The sequence below is a fragment of the Pectinophora gossypiella genome, chromosome Z (assembly GCF_024362695.1).
Source record: "Pectinophora gossypiella chromosome Z, ilPecGoss1.1, whole genome shotgun sequence".
NCBI classification, from domain to species: domain Eukaryota; kingdom Metazoa; phylum Arthropoda; class Insecta; order Lepidoptera; family Gelechiidae; genus Pectinophora; species Pectinophora gossypiella.
In genome coordinates, this window is record NC_065433.1 from 19,712,712 (window position 1) to 19,726,734 (window position 14,023).

The following is a 14,023-nucleotide window of genomic DNA, read 5'->3' on the forward strand; positions in this document are numbered from 1 at the left end:
CTTCATGGGTTAATTCCACCCACTTTATTCCATCTACGGACAAATACGCATAGGCAGGCATTTCATCCTTATGTTCTGGATATACTAGGTAGGTAGGTACTATCCCACACAAAACGTTTCGCCTCTTCCTTTTTGATGCGATCAGCGAAGGATAGAACTGCCTGCCGTCGTCTGTTTTTCCAACTCGTTGTAATCTAGGAGTCTTCAAGCCTAGAGTGAATAGGCATTTGATAAGTATGCGTGATTCACCCTAGACCACATCATCACTTACCTTCAGGTGAGATTGTGGGCAAACGCAAAAAAAATATAAAAAAGCAAATTTATGCAAAATCTATCTTAAATTATTAATAACAACCCTTCCTCTAGTGCCTACTTTCCTACTATCTTTTATTTCCAAGGACAATCTTACGGATCCCAGAACTTTGCGAAACACCGTCCCGGCGGCTAAGATAATTCGCCCGCATTCCAATTTCAATTAAACGTCCAAAAATAGATTGGAATGTAAATAGAAATACGCAGGTGGGGGATTGTCCAAATCCTTGTGCTGGTGATCAATAGCACAAAGTTCAAGTTCGCTCACGTCTGGGCGCCGTTAGTATGCCGCCCTGCGTCCGCCCGCAGAATAATGGGCTGTTACAACCAGCCTCTGGCGGTAGGCAGTGTAAGCACAGCTGATTTTTGTTTAGTTTCAGCTCTGAGAAAACTCGACAGTTTATTTTCAGTGTCACATGATAATGCTACCTAGAGCCTTGTAGCTTAAATTTTGAAAGCTCGTCCACTAAGCAGATAATACGACAATGTTTATCACGTAACGCGAAAGTAGGCACTTAGTTGGAAAGACAAAGGCCATGGTTTTGCACGATTCATGGATTACAGTTTCGTTTCATTTTATTTTACACATAGATACATAGGTAGGTACCTATCCTTGTTTATAACACCATGTTCCTATCTTATAAACTTTTCAATTGCTCCTTGAACTGTCAATTACTTCAGGACCTAGAATTGTCTGAGACAAAGGAAATCCTGAATTGTTTTATTCAGTCCTGAAAGACTAAACTTCAAAAACGTTCATCTGACTTCCCATCTTGAAGTTACTAAAATATTTATGCAAAGCTAATAAACTAAAACTCGACTACAAATATGTCCATTACCAAAGATTTATATTTCACCGGCAGCAATTTTCAAATTATAAATCGAATTTCGGATAAATAGACTACATATGAGCAAATCAAAGCAATCAATAGACGTATTATCCAAACGGGCTGGATGACGGTATGAGTCCAGTTAGATGACCGCCGGCCGGAAGTGGCATGCAGTTGTGGCTTCCGTCCGCCATTGCGTGCCGAGTTGGGACTAATACCAACATTATACATCCACAGACGCGTTCAAGTTTACCACACATTGCTATAATTTCAATGCGTGAACGTAATAGCATACCCACACCGCATCGCTATTCGATTTTTAATCGGCGATCTTTACTCACTAATCAGTTGCGTTAATTAATGACTCGTGACAGAAATTAAGTATACGTCTAACAATTGATTTACAATCTCTCGCAAAAACACCGATGTTTTTGTTCAGATAACCTTGCTGTTACGGCCACTCGTGCTAAGTTTGTCCTAAATAGTCTAAATTTACGATTGAAATAAGCTTCCGTGAACTGTTAATCTGAAGAACAGAAGTTTGGAATTGGGAATGTTTCGGGCGGTGTTACGGTAAAGTGTTCGGAATCTCTCTGGTTATAATCAATAAAGAGATCTTGTAATGGACACGGTCACGCGAAGAGCGACCAGAAGCGCGGACGCATTGGTACGCGGGCCGCGGACATGGTGCGCAAGAGCAGCGGGACTGGGAGCGAAAGCTCACTCCACATTATCTGAATTTTTTTAAATATTTGTTTTTTCCTTAAAATTATTTATTAAAATAACACAATAGAACCACAGTAAGAATTTTTTTTTTTTATCGCTGCGGTATCCAAAGGAGCGACTTATCCGCTCATCACAAAAGCCGAAGCGCTACCACGTTTAGGCCACTGTTTAGGAAACCGCCTTCTTATTGGATAATTCGTGATTTTCATTTTTTATTTGTTACCGCGACAGGTGTTTGAACCTGTCGACCACGATCTTGACATTGGAGTTTTGGAAATTTCGACGTACCAATCGCACCAGGGGTCGACGAACTCGAGTTATTTACAAGTGCCGATCGCTTTACAGTTACGTCTGTAATCGATTTTTCAACCGGAAAAATCTTTGCTGCTCAATTGAATAGAATTTAGACATTTTTTCATGATTTTATTCGGCATAAAATTTTGTAAAAAATCAATTGGTTTTGCTAACAGCTTGTGACACCCAATCGGCGGTGTTCAATTAAGCAGTCGATTTTAAATGGCTGACCTAGAAAAATTGTACCTACGGGTGTTTACCTGTTGAGATTTTGTGTTTCACCTTGCGATTCTTGTAAAAAAAATGAAGGATAGATAGATAGAATCTATCAGGAATATTAAATAGACAAATAATTCAACAATAAAACGCTTAAGTAAGTGTACTTATATTGGTTTTAATAATAATAAAATACTTATGCTGAATTTTTAAACCAGTCGGTACTGGGTCCTACTCACATGTATTATTTCATATAAAAATGACAATGGGGTGGGTCAAAGATAAAAGAAGCTAGTCTAAGAAGTTCAAAAATCAATCTGATTTTTTGTTTTGACTTATTTACGCATTATTAACATATAATATGCTACATCAATGATATAATAACAGTGCAGATTGTGGATCAGAAATATTCTGTTTCATATTGGATTTTTATAATTTAAAAATAGCCCATATGTGTCACTGCTAGGCATAGGCCACTCCTAAATCAACCGGAGGGGAATGGAGCATACTCCATCGCGCTGCTCCAGTTCGAATAAATGGAGGCTTTTGGCTAGTAACCCGGGACCAACGGCTTCACGTGCCATCCAAAGCACGGAATCATCTTACTTTTTTGGACAATCAGGAGATACAGCCTGCAATTTCCTAGGCAAACTAACGGTCCAGTCTCACAAAGTGATATTCGACATCGTGAATCGAACTCGGACCTCTAGATAGTGAGCCCAACGCTCTAACCACTAATAGGGTGCAGAAGGCGCCTTTTCACCACTTATTGCCAAGTGTTTAATTACCTAGCTCCTAAAGCTTATCCAGTAAGCAATAGCAGTCTGCTTACTAGCTGCGCTGCGCTTATTGAGTAGCAAGCGGTAAAATTAATTATTGATTTTATAAGTAACTAAGTAAAACAGATGGTTAACTTTGTAAATGAACTTTAAATGCAACAAAAGAAATTAAGTACGTGTGTGCAAATTATTGGCTTTTTGTTTAAAATGTACGCGTATGTATGTCTGTCTATACATATCATATATTATTATACATTGAATATCTCTCTGGTCAGCTGGAAGAAATCTCTTTATTTAGAGTCTGTTTTATTGTGTACAAATAAACTATTGCAATTGTTGTGAGCATTTGAAGCTGTATGAACTTATCAAAACCAATAGGATTAATTTAGTACTAAATAAATCTATACTTAACGGATAGGTAAATTACGTCAACGAGTAACTTGCCAGGCGACGTTCACCAAAAACAATATAGATGCGTTGTTCAGTCGAAGGACGTAATATACGATCCCGACGACCCGATTACTCTAGCCATAGAGGCAGCCAATCAGCTCGCGACACCAAACACTTCAGGGCCCCGATACCGACCCCGCCGGCGTGGTCGACGATTTTCCTCATTCAGCGCTTATCGCTATCGACCCACTAGGGTCTATTAATTCTTTCAAATATTTTTCCTCTCAGACGACGCCCTGAGCCGAGGTTCGCGCCCAACTGGGCACCCTCAGGCCTGTTGTCTTAAACGTTGTACCGGGTGAGAGCCTTCAGCGCTCCCCATTTGTCCGGCCAAGTAGTTAATGCCATCTGCGGCAAATCTACAATAAGTCACGTCAAAAAAAAGCGTTGTTCAGTTTTAACATGATAATTACGTATTTTTTCATTAGGTACATAATTATTCCAAAATACAAAGTACCTAATGGCAGAAAGTAAGATGATTCCGTGCTTCGGAGGGCACGTTAAGCCGTTGGTCCCGGCTATTAGCCGTAAAAAAAACACCTCCACCAACCCGCAGTGGAGCAGCGTGGTGGAGTATGCTCCATACCCCCTCCGGTTGATTGAGGGGAGGCCTGTGCCCAGCAGTGGGACGTATATAGGCAGTTTATGTTATGTCTGTTATCCATGAAATCAGAAATTTAAACGAAGAATAAACTTAACAACGCCATCACCGATTTGAAAGTCCCTCATTATAATTATCAATTACGACAAAAAAAAATGTTAGTCCTTCACCTGTGGTCTAGTGTTTTCATTTCACTTTCGTCACCCCCTCGGCAGCACATCACTCGCTAATTTCCCCCCGCACCACGATTGTGTTCGATAGTGAATTTTAAGCAGGATCGATCGCATTTGCCCTACATTTAGCAAGGGACGCACGTACAATGACCTAGCCGTTATTTTATTGGTAGGGTGTCAGGAACTATAAATCTCTTGTCATATGATCTTGGTTTCGCACGTATGAAGCGACCTCTATTTGTGTTTTATGAACTCCTGTGTATTTTGGTCTCTTTACCTATATCTTCAGACACTTGCAATAACAGCATTATTTCAAATGAAAGGTACAACACTTGTTTACATCTTGAAAAACAAAATAATATAAAATGTGTCAAAAAATAATAATTAAAAAAACAGATAATACCTACTGAAATAAACATTGTAGCGGGGATCCCCGCTAAGTCAAACAGCCCCCCCTTCGCCTCACCCGCCGCAAAGGTCCCATGACACAATCAATAATGCAATAATGTAAAGAATCACTTATTTCCCAAATTAAATAAAATTTTCACAGTATATTTTTTTCATTACATACAATTTTGTACAAAATATATTGACTGAGTATAAGGACAAACATAAACATTACTTGTAGATATACCTACGTAATTTAATTATATCTATATGCTACACTACACTTTTTCAATATCTATTCAGACTTACCTAACTCCCACTTCCTCGCAAGTCTAATCTACGCAAATGAAACACTCGTACGACATCTAGAACAACCCACACGGTATAAATTAACAACATAACATTCACTTAAGTACAAATAAACATGTCCAAGTGTACCACACGAGAGTTTATCTCCGTATTACCCCGGAATTAGGGAACCTCCACACATTAAGATGGCAACCCCGATACTTTGATATGAATTAAGATATTCTAATTTTAATTGCCCCAGCACTAGATGGAGCGGTGTTGCCCAGTGTTCTGGAATTTCCTTTGTTTCGCAAATAAAGTCCTAAGTAAATAAATTTTGGACTGAGCACTATCTCGGACGGTATGACATTTAGTGTTCACCTAATTGCATACATTGAATATATTAATTAAGCTATGCTTACAGCACATTCTAAAGTTTATTATGACAGCACCCTAAGCGGCTTCCACTACGGTACTTAAACATAGTTAAATTTTTATGCAGAAAAAAAGAGCCACTTTGCTTTAGGTGGAAATCGAACCCAGGTCCTTTCATATAAAAGGCCATCGTTATGTGGATTGAACTAATCCTCAGCGCAGTTGATTCGTAATTTAGTTGCTTGTCAGTATTGTTTCAGGCCGTAGATTGAGTATTGAAATTGATAATAAAAAACCGGCAACAGGATGTCTATATCTACTTCGTAAACTATAAAGCGTGAGGATACAACCATAATATATAACATACGTCCCATTGCTAAGCATGGCGCCCCCTCAATCAACCGGAAGGGGCATGGAGCATACTCCACTACGCAGCTCCACTGCAGGTTGGTGGAGATGTTTTTTACGTGTAATAACCGAGACCAACGGCTTAAAGTGCGCTCCGACAATCGGCCGACAATTTTTCGGACAATCAGGTGGTTCAAGCCTGAAATGTCCTTACCTAAAAAAAGGACGGTCTCACAAAGTGGTTTCAACAGTGTTCCCATTGCAAATCGAACCCGGACCTCCAGATCGTAAGCCTAACGCTCTAACCACTAGACCACGTAGGCTGTTAACCATAATATAGATACTTAATAAAGTTTTGATATCACATCATTCATACAAGATATATTAATCTCGATCAACAAAGCTACGTCGGCAAACCCTTCGAGAAAATGTATTAAACAGAGATAAAATCAAAGAGAAACGTTAAACTTTGCATATGGGGCCAATTATGGCGAAATTTGTATAATTCCGTAGATATGGGAGTAAATAAATTAATAAAACAACCCCTTGGTAAAGGGTTAAGATTTAAATGGTCGTGATATGATCTTTTAACCCTTTATGTTTTGGAATTGTGTGGGGTAATTTCTAGTGATCTTGATAAATAACTATATTTTATAAAACAGAACAATATTTCTGGATTTTTATTCCAGGAATCATTAATTAAAAATAAACAACAACGCACCGTTCTGCCGTTGTTGATTTTATAAGTTATAAAGTACTTACTTTACATTTTTTACAGCTTTTTTATGCAAAAATTTCATGAGACTACCCATTAGTAAAGTTTTAAAGAAGAAAGATTTTTCAGGCCCTTCAAAAATATTTCATTCAGATTATTTAAGTACTACAAGTTCCGACATCTTAGTACTATCTTATTGTAAGTCCTTACTTGATTCTTTTTTAATTTTCATACTCAGATTTATCCTCGATTCTATTTTCGTCTGTTACTGATCTGCTTATATTGAAATATTACCCCTTGGCCGAAACAGAGCCACAGTAAACACGTTATTAAAGCCATCTCCGAGTGTTCTTGCTAAAAATAATACCTAAAGTCGAAGCCGGATATGAGTTTAGGAGCTGAGTGACTTCATCAGACATTCAGGGCACGCTATGCGACCCCAGCTCCTTACAGGGGGCCTTGCAATCCGCGAGTGATGAACATTGATCGATCGCAGGCTCTAGTACGTAAAATGCCTTTCGAAAGTTACCGTGAAATTATCTTACAGGGAAGGTATAAATAATTTTAAAACCATTTATGGATGATTTGATGGATATATTTTAATATTTATCCGTTGCTCAAAAGTCTAACAAACTTTCGAAGTGCTAGATGGATTGTTTGATGTACCTATGAATATCTATATCCTAGGTAAATAAATTGCTGGCCTAAACTGTTGAGAACTAAGTTTGTTTACAATCGTCTTAGTGTGTTTCGAGCCACGATACCTACAAGGACTGTTTGAAATGATGAATTTATATTCAAATTTAATGATACATGTAGTATTCAATGAGTTCTGTGGACTCTGCAGTCATTCAGCCACCGCTTTTAATGCCGTTTCATGGCCCCACTACTGTTATAGGTAGTGTATAAGCATCGATAGTCGCTAAACTAGAGGTTCGTCAGATCAGAGGATCTTCTTTTTCTTCGTACAGATTTCATAGGCAGGCAATGTTCAGAGTTACTTAACTATGCGGTAGAAACACCGGTGAGTATATTAGATTACTTTAATACTTCGTATTAGATATGTTCTTTCTTCATTACCAGTACAAATCTGAGCCATAAATAACTTCTGAAGTCACAAATATAAATTTCAAACAACAGATGGCGCGACTGTACCTAAAACAAATTATCGTCATTTTCCTAATTCGTACAAATTGCTACTTACACTTTTAAAAAGGCACGATTACATTAACACCTCCCCTCATTCTCTCAAGTACATTTTTCTCGCTCCGCCGACTTCGACTGCATTTTTCTTTTTTCCAACCAGTAATAAGGGCGTAAAGTGAATTTCTACGTAACGTTCCGAAACCTAATAACGCGGGGTAATTTTTCAATTGGCTGTGTTAGCGTTTGAGTTTTTGAACGCGCACCTTAGATGCTCGAAATAATTCAGTAAGTGATGCTGTTTTTATACTGCTTTTATGTGATTTAGTAATAGCAATGAAGTCGTTAGTTTAACTGGCCAGTTCCTTTTTTAAAACAGATTTATTAACCATTTATTTGAAAAATCTTTATATTTTTTAAATAAGCACAAAAATTATTAGAGTTGCTTGTCATTGACGTGTTGACAGGCGCAAAAATTTAAACGTCCCACAGTTGCACGCACCAACGAATTGTGACGTAGAGCTATTAAAATATAGACCCTAATACTGCAAAACACTATAAATAATTTACTCTTTTACAAATGGTTCAAAAATAAATAATTATACGGTTAAGAAAATAGCTATCCGCTTAAAGAAACTGTGAAACTAATTTATGTTTAACCGTAATTTTATGTGTACTCGTACGGTAACCGCAGTAATGTCCTGTACACCACATTCTCAGCTCTACAGCCACCCCCTCGACTTCAAGTAACAAGAGCAATCTTGTGGGTGACTAGAAAATGAAATAAAAAAGTTTATAAAAAAATTGCGTCCCAAAAACATGACTTGTGCATTATGCCAGGCGGCTTTGAGACTTTAAATGGACTCCGACAATAACAACTGCTAGAAAAATTTAAAAGTGGTTTCCTTTAATTAAGTTTGGCATGAATTATGCAACATTAATAAACGTAACAGATTGACCATTTTTCGGTAAGAAAGCTTCTTGTTAGTTACTTTACAATTTAACATTTCAATTTGGGAATAGGATCACAGGAAGACTTACGTTGGTAATAACTAAAACAATATACTTACTATAAGACTATATTATTATGGAAATATCCACGATAATATTGAAGTATAACAACTTACGTGACATAACACACGGGCCACGAATTCGAACAATTATAAAATCGTAATTAATATCGGAACCTATTATAGGAAGTTAGATTAAAAACGTATTAAAACTGTTACAACTAAGCATTGTACTCGTAATTGTAGGTCAATGACTTGATAGATTTTAAATAAACTATAGCATAATATAATACTAGGTTGTTAAATAAGTTAATTGCCCTCCCAATTTGATGGTACGTGCCTATTTGCATGTGGAATTGTAATTAAAAGTTATATTCGTAATCCTCCAAAAGATTTAAGTTTAAGGAAAATTTTCATTATATTTTCCGTAAAACGTTCTTTTGTTTTTTTTTTTAAGTTAATGCTTCAAAATGTTATTTTCATAGCAGCCCAAAAGCTGTCTCTATTTTTAATCTGAAATAACTAAAAATTATATACCGCGTTTTGAGTAGATACAACATGCCTAGTTATTATCTTTAACATAGCTTTAAATTGCCCATCCATGTTATACTTTCAAGTTCAATATTATGACAACAACACACTTAAAATCTATTTTCTACCTCAACTTGATAGTCAGGTGGTCGATTGTAGCTTAATGTGAACAAACCACCACCGGTAAACAATGAATGAGTAGCACAGCAGGCAAAGTCGTGGTATGTGATAGGCAGTAGACTCAACGCCTGCCAATTTGCGATGCGAACGATGCGTTTTGATACTTTGATTTTTATAAACAATGCTAGCTAATGACAGACGAGTGATAGATGATTTCGGAAAATTTTAGTTAGTTAAATGTATTAGAATATTAGTGTAAGTTATAAGGTAATACTCCACCAACCCACATTGGAGCAGCGTGGTGGAGTATGCTCCGTAACCCCTCCGGTTGATTGAGGGTCCCCTGGGCCTGTGCCCAGCAGTGGGATATAGGCTGTTTATGTTATGTTATAAGGTAATAAAGTGACTGTCGCTAAAGCTTTACCTGTCGTACGATTATTTGTGTAGGTAGATAAGAACTTTTTTGTGTATTGCCATTTTTCAGAATGTTTTTATTTTCAGCTCGTAACAGCACTGATAAGCTCGAGGAAAACATTTTTTACTTTCGCAACTAGTTGTAAAGCATCAAAACAGTCCAGTTCCCACACGTCTTCGTCTTACAGTCGAACTCTAAAGTCACGTCGAAGCGCGGTCGGGTCTGCACGTACACCAATCATCTGAATCGCGCCCGTGACCATACACTTGTCCCTTTCTCACTCACAGGTTCAGACATCCCTCTATCTCTGTCCGAGACGACAGATCCGTCGGGAAATCTGAATGGTATGAAGCCATCGCTGTTGAATTAGGTGCTTTGACATTTCTTTACAAGGCTGTGATGAATTTTCTTTGATATCCGCCTTTGGTGTTTGGGGACCTATTGGGCCTTCCGACACGAGATGGTATGAGGAAACTTTGCACGGATTGACTTAGTTCGAACTATTTGTCAATTCGTTCTATTACACACTGTGTCATGTCTAATACATACTTTTGTTTTATTAGAGCAAAACATAGAATGAATCATTTAATTTTGTGTTTTGCAATAGTAGATATAGAATATAGATTTTGACATTAGATTGCATTCCATCTCCAAAGAGAGTACCCAATGTTGCGTTGAGCGCGTCGCCGTCAAACGCACCCCTCAGTTCGACTCCTTGACAAATACGCACGACTGATCCTGTGAAACTTCTGCAACCATTGTAACTATGACAGTCTGCAATTTTAAACATGTAAGTAAAGTTGTTTTATCAAAGTTTTTCCGATAGCTTCAAAAAATTTAAATATTTAAATCTCTCGTAAGCACATTTATAAAGGAGGATAAGAGAATATTGTTTCCATTATTAACCGTGGCTTCATCCCTTATCTCTAAAGATGGACCCGTTTGTGTTCGCAAAAAAACGAGACAGGGCTCCCTCCCCGTCAACCCTCTGATATCAATATAGAGGCAAGGAGGCCACGTACGTCGATTTTTCTGGTCAAATGCACTGCGAACGAAACCCGATGGCCTGCCACGGTCGGCAGCCATCACCGATCTATCAACGGCGTTCGCGCGCGGAATTCCAAATTTGAAATCACCAATCACCGTCTCCGTTTCAAATGGACTTATAAAACTTAGTAACAACTATTGAAATTCAAACGAATGCCTTACGATTCACAGATTGAAATCCCATCCCCGTATTTCATTTTAACTTTGAAGCAGTTTATATTAAAGTGCACTTCGTTTCACAGACCGTACGGTCGAATTGAGTTTGTACTTGGAAGTCTAGAGACATCAACCGTTTATTGCAATTGTTTAAAGAATATAAACTATTTCCTGTTAAAATGTCTTTCGCCCATTGTCATTGGTTTCTCTTTGTGGAACTGGCGATGATGTCATGCTTTCAATCGAATCGTAACTAAGTTAGATTACATTGTGTAAATACTGTAAGTAGATAGATACGTTATTGCCCTGCAGACACACAATTTAGTCAACATTGCGAAGGACTAAGCGAAAAACATCAAACATTCTGAAATGGCAGTGTAAGGCGTCATAAATTCGCTTAACAACCCTTCACTTCAGGTAGGGAAAATAATTTATTCAAATAAATCTCGCAAAATTTTCACTGCAGCCGGTTATAGGAGACCCCTGGGCGTCGTTTTGTGATTCTTTTAAGTGCACCAAAGAGGTTTTTATTTTTTGCAATGATTTTAATGAAATTTCTGAAAAAAACGTTCGTCTGGTTTTGATGTAGGTATCTCTATTTATACTTAATCGAATTGATAAATGAAGCGCTAAATGATCCATGCAATCAAATAAATGTACTTACTTTTAAGTAAGTAATTTGTAGATAACTTTAAAATGCTGGTCACTAAATAAGGCCATTAGAAAAGTATAATCTTAATATAAAGTGAATGTACCAGCAATAAACAGCCAACATCCGCGTACAAGATGGCCTTTTAGTCATAAATAAGGCCTGAGATAAAAATTACATTATCGCATTCGTTTTAATTTCGCCCAGCATTAATCATCGCCCGCCTCCGAAGTGTCGCAAGCCCATTTATAATGCTGCTATTTTTAATTTACTCACAACTTTTAAGGGTTGATTTTAAGGAGGTAGATAAATATTCTTCCTACGTTATGACGAAAAATGTATTATGTACTTTGTATGTTGTGATTGTCTTATTTGAGTGAAAAATAGTTAAACAGTTTACATAATTATGAAGAATAAAGTAAAATGGTTTCAACTGCAATAACAATAATATCTTATGAAATGAGAGATTTTGAAGTTATACCTACTTTGAGGAGGTACAAAAGGTTTTTCAAATATAAATGACTTGAAATATCTTAAATATTTGATAATTATAAGACAAAATACCAAAAATACCTATCAAACGCTATTATCACAGTCGCTACCGTTCTCAGGATTCGGGAGTAATAAAATGTCAAAATTATGAGTGGATATCAATAAGCAAGTTTTTGTCGCCGCTAGAAGATAGACAAAAGCGGGTGACCGCGGGTGTAAGTTATAATAACATGATGCCTTCTCGCTAAGGAAAGAATTGTATGGATAAACTTTTCTGAGGCAAACTTAATCTTATTTTTTTTTTAAGAAATTATCGTATTATTGCTAATGAAAACCTTGCAAGACATGTGTCCCGTACGCCATGCGCCGATTGCCTCGGATTTAGGTTTAGGTATCCACAGAATTAGTAGACAATCTAACACTAAGTATAAAGATTAATATCAAAAGCAGACAGACTTATTATTATAAGTTTGTATAATAAACTTTCCTAATAAATTAGGATAAGTTGCTCTGTTTAGTTTTGAAACTTTAAAATAGATACATGTCCTCTTATAGCTTTCGCCAGCTCGGTTTTTAGATCTCGTAGGCGCCCGTTTTGTCAACAGCCCATTGTGAAGCGTGGGTGCTGCGGTTTACGACGCCGTAAATCTGCGCAAGAGCAATATGATCGCTCGATAATCAGCTGTCAAAACTCTCAGGTGTGCCGTACCTGCGCATCGGGGGCTTTTTTTTCGCCTCGGTTGCGCAATCGCAGACGTGGTGTTGCTAATCACATACTGACTCATACTGATATTATGTTGGTTACTTACATTCATTTTTTAGGCCTACATAAAGCTAATAATTAGTGTAAACTAAATGTTTTACTCCGTTATGTCAACATTCGCCTGTAAAGATTTGTATTTTTATTTGTAAGTACTTATAACGAATACTAATTTAATGAGGGCTTTCGTTCCCCAAAAATAATATAGATGGCGTTGTGCACTGTTGCCTTCATTTAACCTTCTTATTTACATATGCATGTTTTATTGATATAATTATCTTTGTTTTTGGCCAAAAGTTACACCCAGACACAACACATCTTACACCCATTATTATTCTGATTAAAATAATAGAAGCAATATAGGTAGCAACATAATTCTAAACTTCTCTAATTCAAATACCAAGCAACAATTGTCTTTATTTTCGAGGACGTAGCCTGGAAAGTCCCCCATAGTAGAAATAAAACAAATTTTAAGATACAAAACTGACACAAAAACATCTAGAACGTACTCTTCTGTAAGTACTTAGTAGAGTTTTCCTTTCTAATGGCGTACTTTTAATGCCAGTAACTTGTTAATTTGAACGTTTCGTAATCTAGGTAAGTAATATACCTACGCCCAGCAGTAACATAACTACACCTACACCTCTATTACTTTGACGAATAAACAACACTATCAGCCCTAAATCTGAACTCATTTCTAAACCTACACATAACGTTATATGGACTGGACTATACCTACACATTCATTAATTTACCTAAAATACGACTTGACAATGTGCTCAACGTACCGCTTTTAAAAATATACTTTTCATTCACGAAAATTATTTTAAACTACCCTCCAGCTTCTACTAGGAAATTATGTAAGAAGACACTCCGGTTTAGATCGTCATCTAAGGTTTTTCTTTGAAGTGGGAGCAAAGTTTTGGGGTAAAATTGAATATTAATAGCGAAATTATACTCATAGTCGCCTGTTTTTGGGTTTTTATTACTTTATTAAGGCACTCTTGTTGTTAATGTGATATAAACAAATCGTTGCGCGCGTTTATATGTTCCTAGAAAGGAACGAGTGTCAAAAAACAGTAGCATTTTTATGGCTTAATCGCGTGGTTTGTTTTATATAATTTATTTGTAATAGCTGTTGTTTTTTGGTTGCAATAAAATGTCAGTTTTGATTATCATTTGAGATGAGCGAGATTCACGGAAAGG

The 14,023-nt window shown here is 37.0% G+C and overlaps 1 protein-coding gene across 1 annotated transcript in view; it reads right to left on the reverse strand.

Annotated features, from left to right (window-relative positions):
* Positions 1–14,023, reverse strand: part of LOC126380558 (protein trachealess) — a 142,368-nt gene that overhangs the window by 42,464 nt on the left and 85,881 nt on the right. The window lies entirely within an intron of this gene.